At 45.2% G+C, this 23,395-nt stretch overlaps 1 long non-coding RNA gene across 1 annotated transcript in view; it reads left to right on the top strand.

The window, feature by feature from the left end:
* Nucleotides 1–12,554: 12,554 nt before the first annotated feature.
* Nucleotides 12,555–23,395, top strand: part of LOC147018052 (uncharacterized) — a 73,895-nt gene continuing 63,054 nt past the window's right edge. Inside the window, exon 1 of the long non-coding RNA XR_015062235.1 lies at nucleotides 12,555–12,730. This is a non-coding gene — a long non-coding RNA (uncharacterized LOC147018052). The remainder of the gene's footprint in view (nucleotides 12,731–23,395) is intronic.

Here is a 23,395-nt window from a genome sequence, read left to right as displayed (position 1 = left end):
ACTGTTTGCTGATTCGAACACGCTTATCGACCAGTCGACACACAAATCGCCTCTCTGGTGCTCAGCTGTCATTGTTAAAAGTCTCTTGGGAAGCGACAATGCATTTCCACCAACACATTCCTTGGAAGAGTGCCAGACTTGTTTAGCTAAACCATAGATCCTGCAGTTGCTAAACTGCCACAACTCCAAATACCAGTCATTATGAATGGTTCACCCACTGCTTGGCCTCATTACAACTACCCAATACTGTATCAACTTCTACCATACTAAAGGACAAAACACATCGTGATACTTAGGTGCTGGAATGATGTCTTGAGGATGTTAATTATTAATTGCTAGCAAATACCACCCGTCGCTTCACTGACGGTAATATAAAAGGGGGTAGGGATAAAAAGAGGGGGGGAAGAAGGAGAGAGGTGTGGGGGAGAAGGAGAGAGGGGTGGGGGAGAGAGTGCGGGGAGAGTGAAGAGGTGGAGGGGAAAAGAGAGGAGTGGGGGAGCGAGGAGGCGTGGGGGAAGGGAAGGCAGACGTGCGGTGGAGCGTTAATTACGATTCATACTGTCTCATCAAAATGATTCTGTGTGGAATATCAGTGAAGATGGAAACAAAATAATGTCTGAAATCCATTTTCTAACAGTCATACTATAAATACCACTCAGAGACAAATATCGCCGAGAGACAAAACCCGCCAGATGCATCCGGAGCCAAGCCGTCTGGAAACAAACGCTGCTCGGACACATCCGAAGGCAAACTCCCTGCCGGACGCATCTGGAGACAAACTCCCATCCAGAGACAAACTCCCCTCTAGAATCAAACTCTCGTCCGGACACGTCCGGAGACAAACTCCCATCCAGACATAAATACCGCCCGGACACGTCCGGAGCCAAGTGGTCCAGAGACAAACACCACTCAGACACATCCGGAGACAAACACCACCCAGATGTGTCCAGAGACAAACACTGCCCGGACACGTCCAGAAACTAACACTACCCAGACACGTCCAGAGACAAACTCCCTTCCGGACATAAATACCGCCTAGACATGTTCGGAGACAAACACTGGCCAGACGCATCTGGAGTCAAGATGTTCAGAGACAAACTCCCATCCAGACACATCCAGAGACAAACTCCCATCTGGACACATGCGGAGATAAACTCCCGTCCGGACATAAACACCACCCGTACGCGTCCGGAGACAAACACCACCTGGACTCGTCCAGAGACAAACAAACGGTGTTTGTCCCGGTCTCGTCCAGGGACAAACACCACCCGGACATGTACTCAGACAAACACCACCCAGACGCGTCCGGAGACAAACTGCCTGGACACGTCCAGAGACAAACTCCACTCCGGACATAAATACTGCCCACATACGTTGGGAGACAAACACTGCCCAGACGCATCCGGAGCAAAACTGTCTGGCGATAAACTCCCGTCCGGAACATAATCACCACCCGGATACTTCCGGAGACAAACTCCCATCCGGACATGTCTGGAGACAAACCCCGCCCGGACAATTCCGGCGACAAACACCGTCCAGACCTAACCACCGTCTGCATATGTCCAGAGACATAGACAGACAGAGAGGGAGAGGGAGAGAGGTGTGGGAAGAGGGTGCTGCACTGTAATGGGAGGGGAGAGAATGTGGATGGGACAAAAAGAGAGGGGTGGGGGTAATGGAGTGAGCAGAGATAATATTTTATACTTTATGAACAACACACACACACACAATTATTAGTAGAGATAAATTAATTGGTTATGTACGGTGGTAGCCTGGAAGCTGCAGTGTTATGTAAGTGGAGACATGTGACACGAGACCAATCCTTGTGGCTGACTCAATGCACTGGCAACACCAACAATTGCTTGTAGCCGTGAAGCCGAATTACCCACGACTCTTTGGGCTGGGATTCAACCAAAAGGATAAAAAAAAGAATGATTAATTTCATACAGTCGGTTCAGAGATGAAGAAAACTATATTGATAACACATGTTGTTGAAACATTGTGGAGATCATAAGAGGCTTCATGATTTCAGTGTATGGTATACAGTGAATTATCATTTGAAAAACGTCATTATCATCATTTTCCTTCTTCCTGCTGGATTAAGGTGATCTTCAATGCAATGATATCTCAGTTCAGCTTTTTAGTGTAATTGAGATGACAAGGTAGAGCAACAGCACATGTCTCACATTATGATGCAATCACAGCGGACTGGGTAACCTGAGCTGTGCAAAAGGGATTAAGCAAATTGTGAAGCATTCTATACTAGTTATCTCATATGTGTGGAATGAAGGCAGAATCACGATTCGCTTCATTCCAATTATTAAATGTTAAATTTCTTTACTTTTAACGTCGTTTGCGGTTTACAGTCGTACTTGATCGTTGTCATTGATCAAGTCTATAAAGAAATCTTTCAGTCAAATTACTCATTTTCAAAAGCTGAGGATCTAATAAATAAAATTTGTCATCTGTCCGTATGTCTCCGTCTGTCTGTTCACATTTTTTGCAAAGACCGCTGAGCCGCCAACCACCACATTTGGCACACAGACCAAGTCTGAGCCAGGGATTGTCCCAAGGGTATTTGCATCTACTACTTCAGCCTTTAAACACCCCTGAGACCCTTCAAGACACTTTATGCCCCGACGACCCCAAATACCCTTTAGACTTCAAAGAAACTTTTGACGACCTCTAAGACTTTTAAGATCCTGAAGACCCTTTCGACTACTAAGATCCTCAAAGCACCTTACACCTTTCAGACAGATTATGGACAGTTTGGACCCTTGACAATTTTGAGCTTTAGACCACTTGATCTTTTTAGACCCTTTTTACATGCTTGACAGATTAGATCCTTTCGCCCACTTAGACACCAGCTATAATTGGAACATACTGTTTAGAATTAGACCTTTAGAATATCGAGAACCCTTTAAGCACACACCACACAAACATCTATAGTCTTCTTGTAAAACTCAGACGATACTTTTTTCAGCAAGTAATGTGCAAACTCGACCCCCCCACCCCCCAGGGGGTGGGTACTCTGCGATCTAATATCTTACCTGTTGTGGGGAAGGGGTGGGAGTCTGGAGGGAGGGGTGAGGTGGGAGGGGGCAGGGGTTGGGGTGGGAGGAGGGAGAGGAGAAGGTAGGAGGAGAGGAGGGGAAGAGGTGGGGTGGGAGAATGGAGGGAAGGTGGGGGGGGGGTGTGGTGGGAGGAGGTACCCAGCGTTGCCTGGAAACGCCGGGTACCCCTGACAGTTAACTGAATAAGAATCATGATCAAATTATTCACTTTCTACTCGAATATAAAATGTGCATGAAAGCAGTAAATTGATTGTATTGAATTTCCCATTACATTTCAGTGGAGGTCGCCACTCTCACCGTTGTGGTTCTTTGGCTGTGAAAAAACATGTGACATCATATTCCACAGAGGACCATGTTAACATTGTAAATGGAAAAGCAGAAAATAAGAATAATTTGAATGGGAAAAACCATTCTGAGGTCTTTGACAAATTCAAAAAAAAAAAACACACAAAGGAAAAGATAATCTGAACAATCAATCTTTCATGACTGATTGAAGTAAGATCCATATCAGAGCAAGACTTTCCCCAAATCTCTTTAATACAGACCCGGGGCACACGGCGCCTGTCGCCCCATTTTTAATCCTTTTGAAAAGATTTGGCGCCATCTGCTGTCATTTTACTAGAATATACAGGAGAGTACAATGAAAGGGCCATTCAAGTCCATTATTATTGTGCTTTATCTACACCACGGCCTTAATGGATGGGCTAGCCTGGGTTTGAATCCTGCCCCAGCTATAACCTGTCATCCCGGTGTTACACAGGCAGGGTGATGAATCAATGTATGTGCCGTCCCTCGGATGGACGTTAAACGGGAACCCCGTCTGCCAGCATTGGTTGGTGGACGTTGAAGATCCCATGGTGTCCTTCATGAAGAGTCAGCGTGCTATCGCTGGCACCATAACCTAATTCCAAATTCCTGCCCAAATAGCAGAGGGCATTGCATCACTGGCACAGTTGCACCCTCAGCCAATGATACTACCCTACAGCCTTATGTTGCGTATGAATGAAGAAGAATCCACACCACAAACTTATCAAATTACCTACCTTCATCAAGTGGGACGACTTTGAACACTCTTTTGCACTTAATTCCAATCCCTGGTGAAGCGGAAGGTGATAATGTGGTTTCTAAGCTAATATTTGGGGCCTAGCTGGACCTTGTGATATCATGACCTAAACTTGTGCAGGCAATCAAACACATGTTTGTTTAAATATGGTTGTCAAAGTTACCATTCCAACTGAAGACAAGTATGGTCGCCACTCACTTTCATAGAACAAATATCCTTTTCTTCCTTCTTCTCTTCGGGAGCTCAAAACTTGACGCAGTTGATCTTTGTGCAGCAGGCCACAGGAATTTGAACAGGACTTTTCTGGAGCACCCGAGGACAACCATCATAGTTGTCGGCATCCGAATTTGAGGAACAACTTTGGCTACGTAATACCTTGCGGTTCTCTTTGACCTGAATTATTCGAGGTAGAACTGTCCGCTACATGGAGTCTCGTCATTACCTTCCTTTTCCTCAGCATCTTCATCTCCTGTCTCATCAGAATGTTTGGTCTCGCGTTATCAGCATCATCGTTGTAATCATTTTCCTCCCCATCAACATTGCTCTCGGTTCCATCGACATAATCGGTGTCTGGCACGGTCTCTTTATTCACTACCCTGCTTCCCAGTACAAGTAGTACTGAAGATAAATCACAATGAACGCTTCAACGTTACCCCCAAAACTCCATGAAATTAATGTCAACAATGGTCAAATTACTATGATCGCATGTGACGAAGCGATAACAGGGATCATACAAGTACACAATTGCACAGATATATTTCTCTATACTTCGGATATGTTTAGACACCTGACGGAACTGCACCGACCTGTACGGCTGAAAGCTTGCCGATGAATGCAAATGCAGCATGTGCATGCGGCCAATTCGAAATTTACTGTGGGATTAATGAAAATGTGAATTTTTACAAGTGTTGCGCCAACTTAGTCTTAAAAAAAAAAACACACACCTAAAAAAAAAAAAGGGTTATGGGTGCTGAAAGATTTCCTTTTTAACTTTCAAAGTTATCCCAATGTTCAAAGTATCCCCACTTGAACCTTATTCTTACAATGAATTTAATCTGACATCTTCATCGACTTAACATTTGTGGGCGGAAAACTTGGCCGGTATACACACACCCAATGGCCTATTGTTTTCAATATAACGTGGGAACCTTAAAGTCCACAGCATAAATAAATGGAACAGCCAGATTTACGTCCCGGTCCAAAGGCACCCACTGCCAGCACCAAAATGGCAGTTTGTAGCTTTGCAAGATCAATCAACTGTCAAGTCTTCCAGGGAAACCGAGTTACTAGATTGGGCTTGGAATGCATCATTTCTGTCGACATCAAGTCTTTCGTCTTTTCAAACAGCCTAACCTCTGACAATCAGTTTGGATTCTTCCCTGGTCACTCAACGTGGGATATGCTGCCGGAACGATCTCAGCAATGGTCATTGGCCACAATTCTCAAAGAAGGCAGGACAGTCTCTCTGGACATTTCCTGGGCATTCAACACATCTGGCATCCTGCTCTGTTTGTCCAACCCACAAACTGTAAGATATGAGGCCACCCTCATCCTTTTTTTTTTCCTGACTTCCACCACTCGAGCAGTCAGTGCTTTGGTAGAAGTGGAGCCCTCTCCTCTCCGAGTGGGAGCTGGAGTGCCTCAAGGCAGTGTCTTCGCCCCAGTCTTGTTCATCTACAAAATTTACCTCTCTGAATCTCTGGAAAACTCTCTCTTCCTTTTTGCGGATGACACCACATTATCCATCACACCCACAAGCAGAGAACAGCTGCATCAAGCACTGCTATTCTTGAAATTATTGGACACTGGTCTGATAAATGCAACATGTCCTTCAATCCTGGAAAATTTCACAATATCATCCCATCGGTCTGCAAGCATTGTCAAACAAACCCCTGCACCTATATATTTCCTTGGTCATCCACTGCAAGAGGTTCTATTCCTCACCCTCAGTTATAACCTTTCTTGGGCTGACCACATAGCAAAGCTGACCTTCAAAATTATCTGTAGACTGGGCATCCTCCATTGTTCCAAGTCGTTCCTTGGAAAATCATACTAACCGAGTCATCGATGCCTTTGTCAATAATTCTCCGAAGTACTCCTTTCTGTGGGCTGGCAATGCACCATTATAATCTCTCCAGGAACCTCTGGAGTCGAAGGCTTTCAATGTTATTGGCATCTCCCATGATGAGGCTGGAATACAAGGCCTGTTGCTCTCACATCACAGACAAAATTGACCATTTTTCTTTTTTTTACTGCCTCTCCTTTGACCTTACTCTCACTTATCTCAACTTTCCTACCCTCTACAGTTCCTGCAGGATGTACGCATTCTTACAATAACCCCCACGGAAATACACAAGAAAACCGAGATGCAGGAGGATGCCACTTGCTGCATCAAGCTCATGTCTCTATATTCCCACCGACCCAGGGATACAACAGTATCCCTGCACCCCAATATTTGATTTTCTGAACGACATTTATAAAAACTGCACATTCTCCCTTGATATGATACACATGCAAAACAATCGAAAACAAGGCAGATGCCTGGCCCATCCCCATCTCCTTGAAATTCTGATCAACCTGCTGCAACCACGAGGCACGTGGTCGGCCCATTGGCCTCCTCCACTCACGAGGCTCCCTCATTGAGAGAATCTGGTGAGCAGGATCAGCGTCAGGAAAACGAGCCACATGTCCATACAGCCGCAGCTGACGCTCACGGACTATGCAGGTAACAAATCTCATTTGAGTCTCTCAGCAAACGCTCGTTGGACACAAAGTCCGACCAGCGATAGCCAAGGATTATCCAAAGAGACCTGGAACCAAAGGAATAATTAAGTCTCCGTCTCAGGTCCCTGGTCAGAGTCCAAGTCTCACATCCACAGAGCAAGGCTGGAAGCACCAAGGACCTGAAGACTCGGACTTTCGTCCTCCCGCACAGGTACCGGCAGTGCCACACCCCATGATCCAGTGAATCAATGACTCCCCAGATGTCTGTTGACCTCTGGATCACAGCCAGCAGACATGCTGTTTGACCATGGCGGTCCTCCCAGCAGGGGCATGGATGTCCTAACCATAACAGTCCCCATGCCTCAAATATGGTTGCTCTGAGAGACAGACAAGAAAAAAAAAGCTGCCCACAATTGCTGAAACTCTGGTACTGCCCTGCTGCAAGGATATTGTTCATTGCATCTTGGGAGAGCGTGAACATGGTGTCGCAGTACATTGATACTGTACGTCGAAGAATCTGCAATTTGTCAGTAGACATCCAACAGCAAGTGATCGCAGAAATCAAAGAAGCCCCCCCTGGGCATTTTTGTGATTCAACTTGATGAATCAACGGACATCTCTAGCTATGCTCAGTTAGTGGTCTACGCACCTTACATAAAGGACTCGGACTTCAAGGAAGAGTTGTTATTTTGTCACCATTTAGACTCTACGATGAAAGAAGACATCTTTGAGGCAGTATAAAACTTATTTGAACAAGAGGGGCTCTCATGGGGAAATGTGGGATGTACGACAGATGAAGCCCCTGCAATGCTGGGATGTCATTCTGGATTCCAAATGCTGGTGAGAGCGACCAACCGCAACACAACACAAGCTACATTGGATGATTCACCACAATGCATTAGCCATGAAGACTCCGCTTCCAATGCTCAAAACCGTACTTGAGGATATCGTGGCCGTGGTGAACTTCATCAAATCCAGCGCTTTGAACGCAAGGATGTTCTGCTACCTATGTCGAGACTTCAATGCCGAAAAAGAGTCGTTCCTTTTCCAAACGGATGTAAGATGGCTTTCAAGAGGTAACGTGGTTGCTTGAGTCGTGGAACTGAGGATAGAGTTAAAATAATTATTTGGCAGTAGTGAGAAGGGAAATCCAAGCAGTTCATTGACAAATTATCAGACGATAGGTGGATCACAAAGCTGGTGTACCTCATCGATATATTTTCTTTCCTCAGCACACTCAACAAATCACTCAAGGGCCCTCGATGACTGTGCTCAACTTTGTGGACAAAGTTTTAGCTTTTCTGATGAAGCTGCAGCTATGTCAAGGAAAATCAAACCAGGCCGCTTCGATTTCTTTGAGAACGTGACCGACAGCTTGTGGGCCCTCCTTGAGGAGCAAGTGGATGGCATCGGTACCCTCATCCAGGACCACGTAGTTTTCCTCAGTCAGGAGTTGCATGACTATTTTCCAGACCTCAGTGACTTGGGTTGTCATCTCATTCAAAATCCACTCAAGGTGGATTTGAGATCCCTTCCAGATGAATTGCTGGACAAATTTGTTGACCTGGTCAAGGACTCACTCTGCCAGAAATGGTTTTGAGAGTTTGTCGTTGACAAGCTTTTGGTCAACAATTACGATGACATACCCAGCTCTGGCAAAGGAATGCATGAAAAGCCTTCTGATGTTCCCTTCTACCTACCTCTGTGAGCATTTTTCACATTGTGCAATATTAAAAGCAGATACTGTGCCTGACTGTCAGTGCAACACAACATGGGTGTCCCTTTCAAAGATTGTGCCAATAATTGATTTGTTGGTGGCGAAAAAGCACACCTATCCTTCGCACCAGGTTTTTAGTGTACGTATTGTTTGCGTTGGATGATATTTTTTTCTCCAATAAAATTGTTTGGCTCTGAGTTACACACGTGTCTGTTTATTTTCCTCGATATGAAATTTCAATTCCAGCTCTGGAGGTAGGTAATACAGTCAGTCCTCGCTTAACATCGTCCTAGTTAACATCGTCTCGTTAGTAAGTCGCTCATATATTAGAGAACACACTCGTTTAAAGCATCATGGCTTTCATTTCAATGAAGATACAGTATATAGGGTGTCCCAAAAAAATATACAACTTTTAAAATGCTTTGTTTGATCCTAAAAAAGCAGTAGTTTTGTCACTAATGCTTCATTTCTTGTTGCAGAGACCCTGAAGTTTATTTTGATACCAAGCAAGCACCAGAAAAATGCCAACGTACAACAACGGATGAAAATTGTTGAACTTTGGCACCAGACGAAAAGTGTCATACAGGTGCAACGTCTTTACTCGAGACATTTCGGTATCCACTTGCGCCATGCACCAAACTTTCGGACAATAAAGTGCACCATCGCAAAGTTTACCAATGTGGGAACCATCTGTGACCTTCACAAGGGTCACAGTGGTCGGAAGAGGACAGGTCGTAGTGAAGAAAATGTGGAAATGGTGAGACAGGCGGTCGTTCAGAGTACAAAAAAATCGATTCGACGACTTTCTGCCGAGACAAACATTCATAAGAGCACCGTTCAGAGGATCCTTCGCCAAGAGATTCATGCCTTTCCATACAAAATTCAAACGAAAACGGTGCTTACTGATCAACAGAAACACAAACGACTAGACTTTGCAAATTGGTTCTCAGGAAAGTTGGAGGAAGATGCAGACTTCCTCAAAAAACTTCACATGACGGACGAATGCCATGCTCACTTGTCCGGGGAGGTAAACAACCAAAACTTTCAGTACTGGGGAACTGAAAATCCTGGTAATGCATCAACTGAACTGGTGCCTCGATCTGTTCTCAAAGTCACCATGTGGGTGGCGGTTGGTTGGTATGGGATAATTAATTGGTCCATACTTCTTTGAAGATGACCAGGGACGGTAAGCACGGTAAGCCAGAGGAACTATAGTGAAATGATTCAGGAATTCTATCTGCCTGAGCTACGTACTCAGCCCGTACTCAGCCCCGTAGGAGAAACAACCTGATCCAGATGAGAACCCAGTGGTTCCAGAAGGGTGTGGCGCCGCCCCATACAGCCAGGGAAACAAGGCGTTTTCTCAACCAACATTTTGAGGGCCGCTTTATCTCCCTCTACGAAGACATTGAGTGGCCACCGTATTCCCCTGACCTTACTCCTCCAGACTTCTTCTTGTGGGGGTATCTCAAGGACAGGATGTATGGAAACCCTAGGCCTCAGACTCTTGATCAGCTGAAGGAAAACATCCACCGAGAAATCCACAACATTCCTCAGGAAACGTTTCCCAAAGTGATGGAGAACATGACAACGCGTTTGTAGGCAGTGATCGGACAACGTGGAGCCTACGTCGAACATGTGGTCTAAAAGAAAACGATGATTCTATACCAAAATTTAAATTTTGGTGGCAATTTTGACATTGGTACAATAAACTTCAACCTTTCAGCTTTCTATCCAGCCATATATCTTTTAAAAAAATATATGTTATGACCATCCTCTTTGCAGATGAAAGGTTGTATATTTTTTTGGGACACCCTGTACATCATACCGTAAATACCGGTGCATAGGGCGTACCGTAAATACTGGTGTATAAGCCCACCCAGAGTACGTGCAGTATAGGCCATATATACACCGAGCTGTTCATCGATAACATCGGTGGTTGCGTCACTCTCTCCGACCTCAGGTGTTTGACAAGTACGGTCGTGACCCACCTGACTCGCTGCTATGTGTTTATATGTTAAACTGATGGAAACATCCTCAAGTGCATTGATAACATCAGTGGGTCCTGGGCTGAAGTTACTCAGGTGTGCATGAATGGTGTGTGGAGGAAGTTGTGGCCTGGATGGGTCAATGACTTGAAAGGATTTGAAGATGTTGTCCCCCGCTATGAAGAAAGTTATCCTCGGCTAGGCCAATAAAGCAGGTTTTTATGAGGTGGAAGAAGCCGACATTACACAACTTCTGCAATCACACATAGAAGAGCCAACCATTGAAGATCTGAAGCAACTGGAGATGATGATATTCAATTGATTTGTTTAAAAACAAATTTTAAACTTAAACTCCATATGTAAATAATGTCTTTTGTCTGGCAATAAATTTTTCCCTCCAACATAACCCCCAATTTACATCAATTGTTATGGAGAAATTGGATTCGCTTAAAGTCGTTTCAGTTAAAGACGCACTTTTCAAGAACGCAACTACAATGTTAAACAAGGAATGACTTGTACCTCAAGGGGTACAGAAGAAGAGAAAAGTTGAGAACCCCTACCTAAGACCATTGAGATCTGGAGATGGACTCAATAGGCCAATGAGACCCCTTTAGATGCACACCACACAAACATCTATGGAGTCTTCTTGCAATATACAGACTACTTTTTCAACAAGTAATGCACAAACACTCCACCCACTCTAACTCTACCCACTCCACTAGTTTGAACGTATTTGGCATATTGGGTGACTGAATTGGTTCACCGATCCAAACCTCGAAGGCTATAGTTTTCAAGGTTAAACGTCCAGATTACATAAAATCGTCAAGTTTCGTCCAACTGACTTGAAATTTGAACAGGGTTTGCATTTTGGGTCACAAACCTATTGTTTGAGGTCAAAGGTCAAGATCACATAGCATCGTCAATTTCCATTTTCTTGACTTGTGATTTGAACAAAATTTGCATATTGGTACACTGATTTTGGTACAGGAAAAATCAGAACCATCGATTTCACCATTTTGACACGTCAACGGTTTCCATGATAACAGTCACCCAATTATAATCAAATGGGATATCTGTGATTTTATTATTGCCAAAAATCATGAATTTTTGAAGATATCAGATTGAAATTTACAAAGCTTATTTGTACGCATGTGTAGAATATGTGCATAAAATCTAGTCAAAATTTGTCAAAGGTCAAGTTAAAGGCCATCAAAAGCATGTAAAACATCACCTATGAGGCCACAATTATAAAATTTACCATCTAAATTTGTTATACATAACATTCAAACATGTGAAATACTTGAAAGGTTACATTTTCTAAATTGCTAAATTGCTGTTTACAGAGCAACTATTTTTTATTTTCATTTCGCAAGCGTCATGCTAAGCACGGCATCTTTCTTGATTAATTGTTGGCCTCCAACAGGGTCATGTTGGGGAATCCTGTTGGCATGGCAGGCTTTGGCAGTCAGTGATCTAGGACGGCTGATTGGTGATGCAGGCCAGCAGTTTGTGATGTAGTTGAGGAGGTGGGAGCGCAGGGAGAAGCGAGGGTCAGCAACGGGTACATCAAACCGAGCTATTGCTGACCTCTATGCTAGCAATTGGTGATCCCAGAGTTTTGTGTACTTGGTGAGATGGGGGGGGAGGCTGAAATTGAGTGTCCACATGACTCATCAAAGGAGCAGCGCAAAGGGGGGGGGGGCAATCCCTCCGAATTTGGGAACTCTATGGGTCCTGCACATTTGCCAATACCTGACTTTCAAAATTATGTAATTCACCCAAAGATGCTCAGTGTGCACATGCAGAAACCGCAGGAAGCTGCAGAGTTCAGGGCGAAATAAAATATATTGTGTGCCCAGGATAAAGATTGTTACCTGAAATGGCTCACAATGCATCTGAAATAAGCCGAAAATACTTGGAAAAGTACCTGAGAGAAAGGGCTGTGAATCTGCACAATGAAAGACTTGTTATACTTTTTCAACAGAATGGGCAGCTGTTCGTAGTACAAACTACCGACCATGCGGGCTGGTGCAAGGCCCGAGTGGACGGGCGAGTGCTGCCCAAACCCATGACGGATTGTCACCAGTGAATGGACTGTGCATCTGCATCAGGTGCTCCTGAGCACCGATGGGAAGGACATATCTTGGGATTGTGCATGTACATGGTAAGTTGAAAATGATGATCTTTACTAATAATCATGTTGGGATGGGTAAGGGAGAATGTGCAGGAGCTGAGAGAGGTGTTATAAATATATTGTTTGTTTAGTTCAATTCAGGAGGCATGAGAAATTTACAATATTTTTGCATTGAGACACAGAGACAGAGACAGAGACAGAGACAGACAGAGAGATATCCAAGGCTGACACGAGCTTGTCTTGACAAAAAATGTTGTGAACCCAACTCCTCTCATCCACAGATATTTGTCATATTTCCATGAGTCCGATTTGCATTCAGGAACAGAACAATTATGGTTAAACATTTTGGGATTGTCACTTCAGTTTAAATGCTGAATATTCTGTTCAAAAACGATTTGAATCACAGATTTTGCGCTAGCTTCAGCAGGTTAAAAGCATCCGGTCAGCCAAACCGACTTGGTGTAAATGCACACCGCGTGCACAAAAGGCCTCATTTAGCATTCATGTCATTTCAAAAGTCACGACTAGCATTCGCATTCACTCATGGTCACGACGTTGATGGTGTGAACAGAAAGTGTTTACACTCCAACCTACTGTTTCCAGATATTTCTGTCCCCTTTCTAACATTTAACCCCTCCCCCCCCCTTTATAGGTGGTTCTATAAAACACACTGTTCCATCATTATAAATGAAAATGCCAAAAAAATATCCAAGCCTCTACTTTTACGATTAATTTTGAATCTTATATCTCTATATCTCTCTACATCTATCTCGATACTCTTCACAGAACGTCAGTGCCGCCAAAGCAGCTTCCTCGCAAGGCTCAAAGTATCCACTTCCGTTTTAGTAAGGGATCACAATTCATGGACGTCTTTTTGAATGAATCTGTAAAGTTTTCTTGTTCTCAAAGTTTTGCTACAACAGCTATTTTCAGGATAGTCATTCGTCACCGAGCACCGGACAGCTTCCAATTGCAGTTCGTTTGTGGGACTATTCCTCGGGATGGTTTGTAAGATCCCTCTCCGCAAGGTTCTTCTTTATCATTTTTCACCGGTACAATTTTTGGCACTCTTCAGCTTCTAGGATCTTTGACTTTATTGATGAGATCTTGGTATTTGGCCATTTTATTGATTTGTGTGTTGTTTAAGCTAAAATCGTTGGGCACTGACACCTCAACTAGCAATACTATCTTCTCTCTTTTTTTAGACCTAAGGATTGTCACATCAAACGATCCCTCAACATGGTCAGTCTGTGCGGGGGTTATGATACCCCAATGAAGGACTGAAACGGTGATCAAGATACCAAATTCAATATACCATTCCCCAAGGTTCAATCCAATCCGAGCTGAATATGGTGGCGCAACATGTGGGAGGCAATAACCGGGAAAACGTCTCTTGTAGTTAAAGAGGACTTTATTAAAAGTAATACGGGAATAAGGACAGACAAGACACTATCAATATCAATAAAACAGAACAGAACATTGCCTTCCGGCTCTGGTTTTGAAGCGACGGCTGGTTCTCTCAGGGGTCTCTGAAGATTTTCTCAAAGTTAAGTTTCCGGTCGTTATTTGTCATGTTTTAACTGTTTATTTTCTCACCTACATGTTTACTGTGTGTTCCTGGTTTGGTTTTGTTTCAAAAATCGTGCTATTTTGTGAGTTTTCGTTGACCTTGTCTTATCGGGCTCCTTGGGGTCTACTCATCCTTCCCGTGTAGGTGTACGATCGTTTTACTTGTATTCTCTTCCTATTACCATCAATTCCTATTTTCGCCACTTTTCCCCAACGCCCGCCATCTATCCCTCCCAACAACACACTCTGTTTCTTGTCTTAAATAAAAAACAACAACAACCCTTTTTCACTCCATTCCCACGAGTACCGATCCTTTTTCTTCTTCTTCTTCTTCTTCTTCCTTCTGCCGGCACACCATCTTTCTTCTATTTGAGCTAACCCACTCTTACCATTACCTTCACGATTTCTTCCTACAACCTGCCATTCTCCAATCTTATCAAATTCTTCAAAAAAAAAAAATTCCCTTGTATCCGTCCAAACTATACACCTCCTGAAACTCTCTTCCCTCTTTCTGGTACTTTTCATTGATCCGTCAGCTTCACTCTGCATTTACCGTTCCAAATTCGCCATACACCTCCATAATTTTACTTCAACCTTTCCTTTTCCAAATTTTATGCAATCCTTATTTAAATAAATAAATAATAATAATAATAAAAAATGAATTCACTTTTACCTATACACCTCCTATAACCAGGTGATTTGTTTCCACCCTCTGCGTTTACAGATCCAAATTCACCATTCACCTCACAATCTTTTCTTCAACCTTTCCTTCACCAAATCTTACGCAATCTTTATCAAAAATAACAATAATAACAGTCTCTTATAATGCTTCATCTTCCTCTTTCACACATGTGGTTCTCCTTACTGCATCATAATTCACGACTCTTTTTCTATTTCAACAGACTGCTCTCAATTTGACCTTTGCCTTCATACCTCGTTTTAAAAACATCCAACTGTTACAACGTTTCTTCTCTCCATTCTCTTAATTTGCCTTCATTGCATCCCACAAGAAATGTCCTTAATCGCATTTCTGAACGAAAAAAAATTTAAACCCCCGTTTGCTATGAATGTTCGCTTTCCATCAACCATTATTTTTTTCCAACTTCAGGACCAACTCACCCCTCTCACCCTGTCTCTCAAAGAAACCATCATACTCTTTCCCCTCCAAGCTTCCTTCTCACGTTTCTCATAAACTCCACCCTCACCTTTCTCCCTAAACTCTCCACACTCATCCTTCTCCTACCATTCTCCCCCCTCTCACCCTTCCCAAAGTTGCCCCACCCCTCTCATCCACAAAGCTGCCTCCCCCCTGCCCACTTTCCTCCATCTCATCACTCCACCTCCTCAAATCCTCAACTGCCTTCTCCCCACTGCTGCTCAACCCAGCCCCACAGAGCCTTTTCTGCTTCTCATGCAGCCCCCTCCCCAAGTTCTTCTGCAATTCCCCACACTCTTTCAACAAGTCTCCTCGCACCCCCCCATCATATCCTCCCCCTGCCCTGCACCCAAAGTCTCCTCCTTAACAGTGTGGACCTCAAATTCCGGGGCCTTCACTCAAACCTGACAGATCTTTCTGTACAGGTTGCTACTGACAAACCAGACATAATCTGCCTCAAATAAACTTTCCTCCCTCAAGACGTCTCTGACTCCCTAGTATCTCTCCCTGGTTACTCCCTCCTCTGGTATGACAGACCTGAGCCTCGTCCTGATGGAGTAGTTGCTCTCTTCATCAAAAACTATATTCCTCACTCTCCTTGAACTGCCCTCACTTCCCCACACCCCCAGGAATACCTCTGGCTACGGCTTCCCTCCACTCCCACCTCATGTTGATATGTGTGCTGTACCATCCACCAAACAGTGATGACTCCATTTACACTTCACTTGAAGAAAACATGGACCAACTTCTATCCTCTCATCTGAACTCTCTCTTCCTCATATGGGGCAACTTCAATTGTCATCATGCCAGTCGGCTAGGTGTGGGTACCTCTCTCACCTGCCATGGCACTTCAGCAAAAGACTTCTGCGACTCATTGGGACTGACTCAATCAGTCAACTTCCCAACCCAGACCTCAGCCAACAGGACTCCATCTTTTCTGGATCTGATTTTGACAAATTTCCCTGAACATATCTGCTGCTCTTCCTCCGCTCCAATCGGTTCTTCTGACCACGTCCTTGTCAAAGTGGACATCTCTGGCTGTTATTAGAAAACTACCTCAGGACCGTCGAGTCTGGAATTTCACTCAGGCTGACTGGCAGGGTCTCCAAGCAGCCATCAAACTTCCAAGACTTGTCTCCCATCATGACTTTCTCCAACATCACCTCATCCTGGGAATTCTTTCAAAGAAACTTGCACTCTCTCATGCACAGATTTAATCCCTCCAGTCTTCAGTTGTCCTCCCCTTCCTCTCGCCCATTGTTCACTGAAGCTTGTGGTGAGGCAGGTGTCCTGAAACAACTTGCATTTGCTTCATGGAAAGCAAACCCAACTGAAGGTAATCTCAGTTCCTTCCACAAAGCTCGGAACAAGTGTGTGTGTGTGTGTGTGTGTGTGTGTGTGTGTGTGTGTGTGTGTGTGTGTGTGTGTGTGTGTGTGTGTGTCTACCCCCAGGAGAGCCAGAAAACAACATCTTTCTAATCTCAATTCTGAACTCTCAAACCTCTCTCCTTGCTCCAAATCCTGGTGGCATCTAATCAAATCTGTTTCTGGTGTATGTTCCCCCTAAATCCCCTCCCTTACCTCAAATGGCCACACTGCTGATACCGCACATGAAAAGGTTGAATGGTCTGAACTCGGTGTTTGCATCTAAATCTTGTGTCTGAAACCTTTTGTTTTATGTACCGATCTCACCCAGTCACACCCAGCTGTCACTGGACTCTGTTCTTTTCTTCTGACAAAGTGGAGATCTTGCTGTCAAACCTCGACTCAGATTCTGCAACCCGTCCAGACGGCATCAGCCCACGTGGCCTAAAAACCTGCTCCTCTGCTCTTGCTCACCCTCTCTCTGTTATATTCATCCTCTCATTTGCTCAAGGTCATCTGCCATCTGCTTGGAAATCAGCAAACATTACTGCCCTGAATAAAAAAGCTGCAAAAATATATCGCTGCAATGACAGACCAATCAGCCTTCTCTCAATCATCAGCAAGGTTATGGAATCCATCATCGCTTCAGACATTAAATCCTTTCTCTTCTCCAATGGCTTGATTTCCGATCATCAATTGGGTTTCAGACCAGGTCACTCTCCCCTGGATACGCTGTTGCTGCTCTCCCAACAATGGATGGACGTTCTCAATGCCAGACATGAAATCAAAGCCATATCCTGAGACATATCCTGTGCTTTTGACACGGTCTGGCACCCTGCCCTGCTCACCAAACTTTCTTTCTATGGAATCCAAGGCCATCTTCACTCATTACTCGCAGACTTCCTCTCCTGTCGCAGCCAACAAGTGGCCTTAACTGGAGTTCTCTCATACCCTCTTCCTGTCCAGGCTGGAGTCCTCAAGGCAGCATTCTGGGCCCTGTTTTTTTTCTGGTTTTCATCCATGATCTCTGGAAAATCCTCTTTTTCTCTTTGCTGATGACTCCACTCTCTGCCGTACCATCTGTCATCCCTCAGACTGGCAAGCAGCAGCTTTTTCACTCTCAACAGATCTGGATAAAATCACAAACTGGTCCAACACGTGGAATATGTTTTTCAATCCTGACAAATCTCACACTCTCACCATGTCTCTCCGAAAGGACCATTTAGAACCCCCCCCCCCCCTGCATCTACTTTCTCAATAATCCTCTGGAAGAAGTCCTTTCATTCAAGCTTCTGGGTCTCACTATCTGCCATGATCTTTCCTGGGAAAGCCACATTTCCAACCTGGCCTGGGAATCCTCCGTCGTGCAAAGTCCTTCCTCGGCCCACCTGAGCTCCTGACCACATACAAAGCTTTCGGCCGCAGCCTGATAGAGTACTGTTCTCCCCTTTGGGCTGGTGCTCCTGCCCTCACCATTCTCAGCTTCACGCTGTGGAAACCAAGGCATTTAAGATCATTGGTATCTCACGCGATGAGGCTGAGTCTTTGGGCCTCTCTCTCTCACTGCAGGCAGTTTGGTGGCCTTTCTGTCTTCTTCTGTCTCCTTTCCAGTCTCCCCCCCCCCCTGCTCTGTGTGCGATATGTCCCCTCCCCATATTTCCACAGGGTGCTCAAGGTCCGCCAACAACCCCCTTCTGTTAAAAGTACCAAAATCACGAATCACTGCTCACCTTCACTCTTTCATTACCTTCGCAAACTTTGTTGCGAAAGTTATGTTTTGATCGCTGTGTATTTATTTATTTATTTATTTATTTATTTGTGAATATGTGTGTTTGTTTGTTATTCGCATAACTCCAAAAGTATTGAACTGAATCGCAGCAAATTTGGTGGGATGATTGGTTATTATCCGAGGACCATTTGATTAGATTTTGGGAGCGATCGGGTCAAAGGTCAAGGTCATGAAAAGGTCAAAATCGTCTTTTTACCATAGCGCGGTCAATTTGTATCCAATTTGCATGCAACTAATGTCAAAATGTTCAGAATTCCATGCCCCATCTTGTGATATGTGACATGACACAATGACGTAATAACCCTTATGAGCGGTTGGGAGTCAAAGGTCAGGGAGGGTCACGACATTGCAAAATGTGCAGTTTTCGTCATAACACGGTCAATTCTTTTCCGATTTGCATGAAACCAACACCTAAATGTTGACTGTTCTGTTCCCCACACTCTAATCAGGTCAGGTCAGGTATGGGAGCATGTGCCAGAACAGCGCGTCGCTGCGTCCACTTTCCACCGGTACTCCAGGGGCCTCCGTCTGGCCATCCCCCAGGCAGATGCCAGGCCCATCCCCATCTCCTTGAGATGATGGTCAACCTGCTGCAACCATGAGGCACGTGGTCGGCCCACTGGCCTCCTCCACTCATGAGACTCCCTCGCTGAGAGAATCTGGTGAGCAGGATCAGCGTCAGGAAAACGAGCCACATGTCCATACAGCCGCAGCTGACGCTCACGGACTATGCAGGTAACAAATCTCATCCGAGTCTCTCTCAGCAACCGCTCGTTGGACACAAAATCCGACCAGCGATAGCCAAGGATTCTCCGAAGAGACCTGGTACCAAAGGAATTAAGTCTCCGTCTCAGATCCTTGGTCAAAGTCCAAGTCTCGCACCCATAGAGCAAGACTGGAAGTACCAAGGACCTGAAGACCGGGACCTTCCTCCTCCCGCGCAGGTACCGGCAGCGCCGCGCGCCATGAGCCAGTGAATCCATGACCCCGCACGCCCGACCGAGGCGTCTAGTGACCTCCGGCTCACAACCTGCGGAGACATGAATATCACTGCCAAGGTAAGTGAATCTATCCACGACCTCAACATCCTCACCACAAACTGACACAGACAGGACAGCAGCATCCAAGATGTCACCGAAAGCCTGGATCTTTGTTTTGACCCAAGAAATCCGTAATCCCAACGGCTCCGACTCCTCATTCAGCACCTCGAGGGCCCCCAAGAGGATGTCTAAAGTCTCCGCAAAGATGACTGCATCATCTGCAAAATCAAGGTCCGAGATCTTGACATTGCCAAACGATGCACCGCAGCTTGATCTCTCCGACATCCTCCCAAAAATCCAGTCCATACAAGTGCTGAAAAGTGTGGGGGCAAGTACACACCCCTGACGAACTCCAGTAACAACTGGAAATAAGTCAGAGATGGTACCACCACACTTCACAGCACTCTCAGTACCAGAGTAGAGTTCAGACATCAGATCGATCAGTTTTGGTGGCACCCCACGAAGACCAAGAATCCTCCAGAGGACATCCCGATTCACTGAATCGAACGCTTTACAGAGATCAACATAGGCTGCAAGCAGCCCCTGCCGAAACTCTCGTCTGCGTTCGGTGAGGACACGAAGTGCAAGGATACGATCAATCGTTGACCTCTTTGGTGTAAAGCCTGACTGCTCTGGACGCTGGTGCTCAAGCAGATGGTGGCGAACCCTATCAAGAATTATCCGAGCAAAGACCTTGCCCGGCACTGAGAGCAGCGTCACCCCTCGGTAGTTGTTGCAGTCTTGGCGATCACCCTTCCCTTTCCAGAGAGGGACAACAAGGCCCCTCTTCCAGTCAGTTGGGATGATGCCTGTGTTCCAGGCAGAGCACAAAACTGCATGCAACGACGCGAGTGCAGCATTTCCACCAGCCTTGAGAAGTTCGGCATGGATGCCACAGATCCCTGGAGCTTTGCCCCGTTTCAACTGGTTCACCGCAGCCCATGTTTCCACAAGCGATGGTGGACCACAGTTGATTCGAGGGTCAGCAACAGGGATTGTAACACCCTTGACGTCCAACTCGACAGCTGGGGGATCAGCCTGGTACAACCGCTCAAAGTAACCGGCCCAGCGGGCCTCTCACGTCAGACTCCTCTGTCAAGAGCCTACCACTCTCTGCTCGAACTGCAGTGCTCCGAGGGATGGGCTTGGATGAACGTAATGCACGAATTCCCCTGTAAGCGGGACGAGAATCACCTGTCCACAGGTGATGCTCTACCCCTCACAGATTCCTCGCACATAGGCCTCCTTGTCCACCCTCAGTGCACGTACAGTTTTACGCCTCAGCTCCCTGAACAGCTCAGCTCTGCCATTCAGCCTGGCCCTGCGACTCTGGTCAATGGTATCCAGTGTCCCTTGAGAGACAAAATTCTTCTTTGCCCTGCGGTGAACTCCAAGGCATCCACCGGCAACATCAAGGACGGTGGTCTTGAAGGTGCTCCACAACTCTTCAGGACCCCCAAAGCACCCAGACCCCCAAGTGTCCACTCAGCCTGTTCGCAAACTCCTCAGCTACTCTCTCATCCCTGAGCTTGGCAACATCCAGCCTAGGCTGGGATGGTACCATTCTCCAGGATTTAAGGTGCAGCTTTAGAGTTGCTACAACAAGCCTGTGGTCAGTATTGAGGAACTGAGCACTCCGGTAGACCCTGCAGTTCTGGATCATCCTCCAACGACCGTCAATGAGGACATGGTCAATCTCCTTTGCCACACCGCCAGCGTTGGAATACCAAGTCCAGCGATGAGCTTGCGGGCGCTGAAACCATGAACCAGCCACCCTAAGTCCATGACTTCTTGCAAAGTCAAGGAACTTAGTGCTATTCTGGTTCATAGTTCCTGACCCATGGGGACCAACACACACCTCATAACCATCCCTATCAGTTCCAGTCGATGCATTGAAATCCCCCAAGACTAGAAGTGTATCTCGTCTGGGGCACTGATCAACCACAGACTCGAGTGTGGCGTAGAATGTGTCCTTCACGGTAAGATCACTCGCCTCAGTCGGAGCATAAATAGAGACCAGGGAAATGACACCTAAGGAGTGACGAATCCTTAATCTCATAATACGCTCGTTGACCGGTGTTACTCTAATACCAATTACAAAATTAAGAGTACAAAGGTCAAGGTCGAGGTCATGAAAAGGTCAAAATCGTCATTTTGCCATAGTGTGGTCGATTTTTATCCAATTTGCATGCAACCAATGCCAAAATGTTGTGAATTCAATGCCCAATCTTGTGATATACGATATGATACAATGACGTCATTACCTTTGTTAGCGGTTTGGGGCAAAGGTCAGGGGGGTCAACGACCTTTATTATCATAACACGGTCAATTCTTATACAATTTGCATGTAAGTCGATTCAAAATGTTTAGAATTCAATTCCCTCTCCTGTGATGTGTAATATTTGAGTGACTTTATTCTTCCATGTTTCGTTTCGTGTTTTGTCAAATGATGTACGTAGTTAGTTCAGACGAACTCTTATACGTCCTTTTCAGGCTAATATGTCCCTTTGGTTACCAGTTTGGGCATTGTACTTTTGCAGGATTAATTTTTGTATGAATCGTGCATTGTTAGTTTCTCAGGTGTTCTCAAATAATACAAAACAATTAACTGTTTTAATTGTACAATGAATGTTTGTTTGTTCACAATAAATAACTTATTTAGAAAAACAAACTCGTGTGTGCTCAATGCCCCTAAAATGCCAGAAAACAATTTCTTATAATGTGACCAGTTGTCATCAGATTGACTTGACACCGACACCCAAAAAGGTCAGGGAGTTCATACATAAATTGTACAATGTACGTGAATCAGTGTCAAACAGCAGGAAATTTAATGTTTTTAAGCCATCATAACACATATGAGATGGCAGATGTGGTATGGGATTAAATACCCTCACAATCAAAACGGTTTCTGGGGGGGGGATGTAGCGTTGGCGAAGGTATGCGCTCTACTGAGTGCCCGTTCTAGTTCTTCTTTTTTCCCCACCTTTGGAATAAACTCCCACACTCTCGTCAATCCCATTCTTTCCTCCAGGCCTTCAAAACAGCAGTTCACCTCCACCTCTTTTATCTCCCCCATCCAAAACCTTGATCTTTTCTACCCCCGTTAATCCACCGCAAACCCAACCCTTAAAATTCCCTGCTTTCCTTCCTGAAAGTCTCTGTAATGTCCATCTTGTGTACCCCGTGTTCCCCGCCCCATCCCTCTCCCTTCCACAGATGTCATAATGTCTCTGTTCTCCAATGTTTTGTCCTTCCCTCTCCCACCCCTCTTGTCTCATGCCCCCCTTGCTATGCATTGTGTGTTCGCTCTCATACGAGCCTCGACAATGTGTACAAAAAAAACCCCCAAAAAACAAAAAAAAACACGCTCAATAGACAAACAAGTCGGAAGGCACACACACTTCTGTACAATGAAAAGAAATAACCCACGATAACGCCAAATATAAATATCAGGACTCGCACAACAATGGGAAACGAGCGAGGGCTTGAGGAAGGCATGAGCTGGTTATGTTACTGGGTTATGCCCCAGTATGGGCCGTGCAGTTTAGGGATGCACAAGGCTGGAAGATGGTGATGGGGAGAGGGATGTCACCTCTGCAATGGTCTACTTTGGGGTGCTCCTAGTGATTCTGGGTCCCCAGGCAAAATTCAATGATGACCCTCCCCCTCCGCACACAGATGAAAAAGCACTGAATCCTCCCAATGAATGTTGCAATAATGGACTTAAATTTTAACCTTCGATATATTGGATTTATTTTAACAAAGTACCAAGCATT

Source organism: Eptatretus burgeri, chromosome 10 (assembly GCF_056783735.1).
Source record: "Eptatretus burgeri isolate ZD-2024b chromosome 10, Ebu_testis_v1, whole genome shotgun sequence".
Taxonomy (NCBI): domain Eukaryota; kingdom Metazoa; phylum Chordata; class Myxini; order Myxiniformes; family Myxinidae; genus Eptatretus; species Eptatretus burgeri.
The sequence above is the reverse complement of the archived record's forward strand: the minus strand, read 5'-3'. Positions and strand labels throughout refer to the sequence as shown.